Source organism: Esox lucius, chromosome 3 (assembly GCF_011004845.1).
Source record: "Esox lucius isolate fEsoLuc1 chromosome 3, fEsoLuc1.pri, whole genome shotgun sequence".
In the NCBI taxonomy this organism is placed as follows: Eukaryota; Metazoa; Chordata; class Actinopteri; order Esociformes; family Esocidae; genus Esox; species Esox lucius.
Window position 1 is genome coordinate 20732235 of NC_047571.1, and position 6691 is coordinate 20738925.

Genomic DNA, 6691 nt, shown 5'->3' on the forward strand with positions numbered 1-6691 from the left:
TGTACACTTTGTTATTGTCCTAAACAGATAGTAAATTCTCCTTCATTTCATCCAAATTACAAATCAAAAGCATAATTTACTCAAAACAATGCACAAAATTCCCTAATGTTATCACAGCAGTTAATACAGCCAACCAAATCTTTAATATATCAGGAAAAACATTTGCAGCTTTTTCATTGTTCTTCACAAAGATCACAAGCATTTTTGTACCATTTTCAAAACACAACAAAAAAACCTCTGTGAATTGTAAAATAGTCAGTTGCACACCTTATGTCCTCAATTAACCCCAAATTGATATCTGATGAGTCAGTAATCCACTCATCACAGAAAAAGCCAATTTCTTAATTGTTCACACAGCTGTCTTGATTACAACAACTACAAAAGGGGAAGAGAAAAACAACAAAGAAGACGAATGAGGAGGGGTAGAGGGAGAAAGAGAAAGAAGAACTGAAGATGTAGGAGAAGGAGAAAGAAGAGCTGAGGATGTAGGAGAAGGAGAAAGAAGAGCTGAGGATGTAGGAGAAGGAGAAAGAAGAGCTGAGGATGTAGGAGAAGGAGAAAGAAGAGCTGAGGATGTAGGAGAAGGAGAAAGAAGAGCTGAGGATGTAGGAGAAGGAGAAAGAAGAGCTGAGGATGTAGGAAGAGGAGAATATAGAGGAGTAGAGGGAGAAGAGATGGATGAATGAAATCCTCTTTCCACAGGGCGATCAAGAGCAAATGGTGCGGAATTCTGTCGTTGTTTGGGACAATGTCCAATTCCACCATTCAGCACTAGTGCGAGAGTGGTTTGAGAATCACCCACATTTCAGGATGGTGTTCCTTCCACCATATTCTCCTTTCCTGAATCCAATTGAGGGAGTCTTCTCTTGGAGATGGAAAGTATATGATTGCAACCATGACAACCAAGTAAGTCTTCTTCAAGCGATGGAAGAGGCCTGTGGAGATACTGGGTCACAAGAATGTCAAGGATGGATATTCAATGCATTTTTTCCCACGATGCATGACTCATGAAAATATTTGCTGTGATGTTGATGAAATTTTCTGGCCAGATGTAATTGAGAGGCATGATCAATAAATTAATTGATTCAATGAATGCAGTATACCTATGAACTTGTTTGCATAATATTTTTTTTGTGGGGTGACAACTCATTGTTATACACCTGAACTCCTCATTAAAGAACTTAATGAAAAACATGTATTTTCATTTATTTATTTCTGTATCTTCAGCTGAATTTGTTATCAAATCAACAGAGAACACACTTTTAGTTTTGATGTTAATTTTGAATTTTAATAAATGCATTACTAGAATAAAGTGCTGTGTTTCATTGTGCAGGGAATACTTTACTGTTTCACCAACATAAGAGTGTGTTTAGTTTGCTGTGTTAACTGTTTTGAGAGCAGTTACCTGAGTTCGCAAACACGTCTGCGTAGGGTCCGCGTATGTCAATCGTAGAGCCACACAAATGATGATTGGTTGGATGGCGGATTATTATTATTTTCATACACAGAGTAGGGAATTCCGGCAACATTTGATTTCCCTGTATCAACCAAGAAGAAGCAACAATGGAGCCTGGAGGCATGGCTCAAATAGAGGAACATTTGAGATATGATGGTTTATAATTCTGCGGGTCTGCGTTGTTAATGTCATGTGCAGATGTACGGAGACGTGCTCAGCATTTATAGCTGTCCGGCCTTGTTGTGTAGATAGCCATTACATTTCTATGCACTACACGGCGCTGTCGCGCAAAATGTTGGTTTTGTTCGCTTGTAGAGCAGGAAAACATTGTTCACGCATCAGCAATACACTCACCTAAAGGATTATTAGGAACACCATACTAATAATGTGTTTGAACCCCTTTCGCCTTCAGAACTGCCTTAATTCTACGTGGCATTGATTCAACAAGGTGCTGAAAGCATTCTTTAGAAATGTTGGCCCATATTGATAAGATAGCATCTTGCAGTTGATGGAGATTTGTGGGATGCACATCCAGGGCACGAAGCTCCCGTTCCACCACATCCCAAAGATGCTCTATTGGGTTGAGATCTGGTGACTGTGGGGGCCATTTCAGTACAGTGAACTCATTGTCATGTTCAAGAAACCAATTTGAAATGATTCGAGCTTTGTGACATGGTGCATTATCCTGCTGGAAGTAGCCATCAGAGGATGGGTACATGGTGGTCATAAAGGGATGGACATGGTCAGAAACAATGCTCAGGTAGGCCATGGCATTTAAACGATGCCCAATTGGCACTAAGGGGCCTGAATTGTGCCAAGAAAACATCCCCCACACCATTACACCACCACCACCAGCCTGCACAGTGATAACAAGGCATGATGGATCCATGTTCTCATTCTGTATATGCCAAATTCTGACTCTACCATCTGAATGTCTCAACAGAAATCGAGACTTATCAGACCAGGCAACATTCTTCCAGTCTTCAACTGTCCAATTTTGGTGAGCTTGTGCAAATTGTAGCCTCTTTTTCCTATTTGTAGTGGAGATGAGTGGTACCCGGTGGGGTCTTCTGCTGTTGTAGCCCATCCGCCTAAAGGTTGTGCGTGTTGTGGCTTCACAAATGCTTTGCTGCATACCTCGGTTGTAACGAGTGGTTATTTCAGTCAAAGTTGCTCTTCTATCAGCTTGAATCAGTCGGCCCATTCTCCTCTGACCTCTAGCATCAACAAGGCATTTTCGCCCACAGGACTGCCGCATACTGGATGTTTTTCCCTTTTCACACCATTCTTTGTAAACCCTAGAAATGGTTGTGCGTGAAAATCCCAGTAACTGAGCAGATTGTGAAATACTCAGACCGGCCCATCTGGCACCAACAACCATGCCACGCTCAAAATTGCTTAAATCACCTTTCTTTCCCATTCTGACATTCAGTTTGGAGTTCAGGAGATTGTCTTGACCAGGACCACACCCCTAAATGCATATAAGCAACTGCCATGTGATTGGTTGATTAGATAATTGCATTAATGAGAAATTGAACAGGTGTTCCTAATAATCCTTTAGGTGAGTGTTGTGTATAAATATATGATAACATACTTAACTGTACATGCCATGTTTAAATCAATGAACAAGAAAGCGAATCCAGCCTAACCGTAGCTGTTGAGCTACGTAACGTTTTGATCACAGCCGAATTGCCTCTTTCTGTGGTAACCTTTATAAAACTCTAGAGCTCTAAGAATTGTGATGATAGTGCCATGTCTTTTTTAGACTCTATTGAGTATCTCAATTTTATTAGAGCAGAGATAGAGTTCTGTGATGACCTCATAATCATAAAGAAAATGTTGGGCTCGATCAACGTCCTTAAAGATAACAAATCCCCTGGGGTTGATAGATTCACTTCAGAATTCTATAAATAATTTGCAGAACAAATAGCCCCTTTTCTATTAACGTTTTTTCCAGAGAGTTTAGATAATGAGTGTCTCTCTCCTACTTTAACGCAAAAACGTAATCACTCTCATCCCTAAACCAAAAAAACAAACACTTGCTGCTTATTGATAACTAGCGTCCAATCTCTATTAAATACTGACTATGAGGTTTTGGCAACTGTATCGCTATGCGTTTAAAAAATATTATTATTCACAATCTGGCTTTATGGAAAACAGGTACCTATATATATTGAACAATATACACTTTGTTCTTGATATTCTAGATTATTCTGATTTAATCACTGAACAGAGCTTTTTAGACTCCCTGCCTCTCTTTCGAAATTCCACAAACAAGCGCTTCTATCCCTGTGTCTGATATACAAACACAACTTTTCACCGCACAGGTACTTCATTTGGTACAACAAAGACATACTATAAGAACATGTCGTTGTTTTTTGAAGATTGGTTTAGGAACTACATCGGCAAAGTTGGCTCTTCAATGATGACGGAAGGCTGTTCAGCTATGAAGGATTTCTTCAACATTACAGTGTACCAGTAACACCAAGACAGTAGCACTTGTTTTTAATGCTATCTCCTCTGGGGTGGGAATGCTATTTCAGGGTGTATTTCCTCAAACTCTATCCAGGATTTTTAAATGATATTGAGGTAATTTGTACATTTTGTGAAATATATCCAGAGACGATCCTCCATTTGTTCTGGCATTGTGAATTTACTCATAAAATGTGTCAGGATGTTTATCATTTTATATCGGACAATGTTCATGCTGGATTTGAACATTTGATTGAAAACATATTATTTGGCTTTACAAAATATGAGGATTTGAAAGAAAAATACTTTACTATTAATCTGATTATATTATTTTCTAAATTCCATATTCACAAGATTAAGTTCTCAACGCCCAAACCGCAATTTGTAGTCTTACAAAAAGAAATTGAGTTATATCTGAAAACAATCTCGGAATCTAAGAACCAGAAAGCTGTAAAAACAGTTAGGATTTATACCACTTTTGATGTGTTTGTTTAAGTGCTTTTTACACCTTATAGTCAACTTTGTATTGTCAAGCCAATTATTTACTTTATTATTTTGTCTCTGTGTTTGCTCTATCTGTGTACCCCTGGCGACTGTTTGTGTTTAGTTTGTTTTTACATCTGTATTTGATAATTGTTACAATAAAAAAAAATCTTATAATAGATTTGATTTACCCATCCTGCACGGTCCTGTGGATCAACAAAGGCAGAGAAGATATTTGGGATTCAGCTTAATCAACAGCTGCTATGGGATCTAAAGGATTAATTAGCCTGTAGAAAAGCAACATTTCTGTCACATTATTGTGGTGTCATAGTTACATGAAAACGTCCGAATTCAAAATAGAGGTAATTTCTGATACCAAAATGATTGAGATTTCATTTTAGTAAGTAAAAGTAACTGCATTGGTTGATCACTTTTATACAAAACACATGATAGAACCTGTAATTTAACAGGTTCCCAATCCTGGATGTCATTCACAGTAACATTTTAGTTTTTTTTGTCTGAATTCACGAGAAACCTATATCATGAAATTGCCATGGTCATGTTTCCTTACCTCTGATTGGAGCATTGTCATGAATCACCACCAGGGGGAGTAAGACATCCCACTCCACTGAGATGGGTGGCTTAAAGTCAGAAGGGTGACGTAGGGAAAAGAGATGAGGAATGATGGGAAGTGGGTTGAGGAGAGGAGGGGAAGGTATGTGAGGGGCTGGAGAGGAGCACTGGAGCTGTCTACAGCTCAATAGGCTGGGATAGACCTGGGGACCAATGAAATTATTTTCTTCAGTGATCAGGAGAGAGAAAAACATAGAGGTTTTTGACACTAATGGAGGATAACATAATTGTCCCATCTCTTCAACATTAGGTTAATTTTGCTAAGTACTGCCATTTATCTCCTTGGATAGGTTGTCATGTGTGGGTCCATGTTAAGTTTGTCTTTATGTATTACCGTGTACCAAGAGTGTCTACAATTGTTGTGTTTTCATCACATTTTCAATCATAAAGAAATATTTCCATTGTCTTTTTAACTGCTTGTGCTCAAAGGGTTGTCCTATTTGTATATTATTTGCCTTCACTGTACATCTGTACATTCCACTTGTTATATACATGTTCAGTTAGTTCCGTAAATATTTGGACAATGACACAATTTTCATAATTTTGGCTCTGTACACCACCACAGTGGATGTGAAATGAAACAACCGAGATGTAATTTAAGTGCAGACTTTCAGCTTAAATTCAAGGGGTTGAACAAAAATATTGTATGAAACATTTAGGAATTGCAACCATTTTCATACACAGTCCCCTTATTTCAGGGGCTCAAATGTAATTGGACAAATTAACACAATCATAAATAAAATGTTCATTTTTAATACTTTGTCTAGAATCCTTTGCTTGACTGCTTGAAGTCTGAAATGCATGGACATCATCAAACGCTGGGTTTCTTCCTTTGTGATGCTTTTTCAGGCCTTTACTGAAGCTGTCTTCAGTTGTTGTTGTTTGTTCATGGGTCTTTCTGCCTTAAACTTTGTCTTCAGCAAGTGAAATGCATGCTCGATCGGGTTGAGATCAGGTGATTGACTCGGCCATTGCAGAATATTCCACTTCTTTGCCTTCAAAAACTTCTGAGTTGCTTTTGCAGTATGTTTTGGGTCATCATCCATCTGTAAAGTGAAGCGCTGTCCAATCAACTTCACTGAATTTGTCTGAATCTGAGCAGAGAATATATCCTTATACACTTCAGAATTCATCCGGCTGCTTCTGCCTACTGTCACATCATCAATAAACACTAGTGACCCAGTGCCATTGGAAGCCATGCATGCCCATGTCATCACACTGCCTTCACTGTGTTTTACAGGTGATGTGGTATGCTTCAGATCATGAGCCATTCCAAGCCTTCTCCATACTTTGTTCTTCCCATCATTCTGGTACAGGTTTATCTCAGTTTCATCTGTCCAAAGAATGCTGTTCCAGAACTGGGCTGGCCCTTCTATTTTTGAGGCTTATGAATGTTTTGCACTTTGTGGTGAACCCTATGTATTTGCTTTTACCTGTTTCCCTAGCATTGAGCGCTCCTTTGACCGCATGTTTTGGGTTCACAGCAACAGTTTCCAAATGTGAATGCCACACCTGGAATCAACTCCAGACCTTTACCCTGCTTAATTGATGAAGAAATAACGAAGGAATAGCCCACAGCCGTCCATGAAACAGCTTTTGAGTCAATTGTCCAATTACTTTTGGTCCCTTGAAAAAGAGGGGGCTACA

The 6691-nt window shown here is 38.9% G+C and overlaps 1 long non-coding RNA gene across 1 annotated transcript; it reads right to left on the reverse strand.

The window, feature by feature from the left end:
• Nucleotides 1-609: 609 nt before the first annotated feature.
• On the reverse strand, nucleotides 610-5591 carry LOC109615142. The gene is made up of 3 exons (XR_002196127.2): nucleotides 4983-5591; nucleotides 1406-1538; nucleotides 610-935 (listed from the first exon to the last, which is right to left on the reverse strand). It is a non-coding gene; the product is annotated as an uncharacterized LOC109615142 (long non-coding RNA).
• Nucleotides 5592-6691: the final 1100 nt, after the last annotated feature.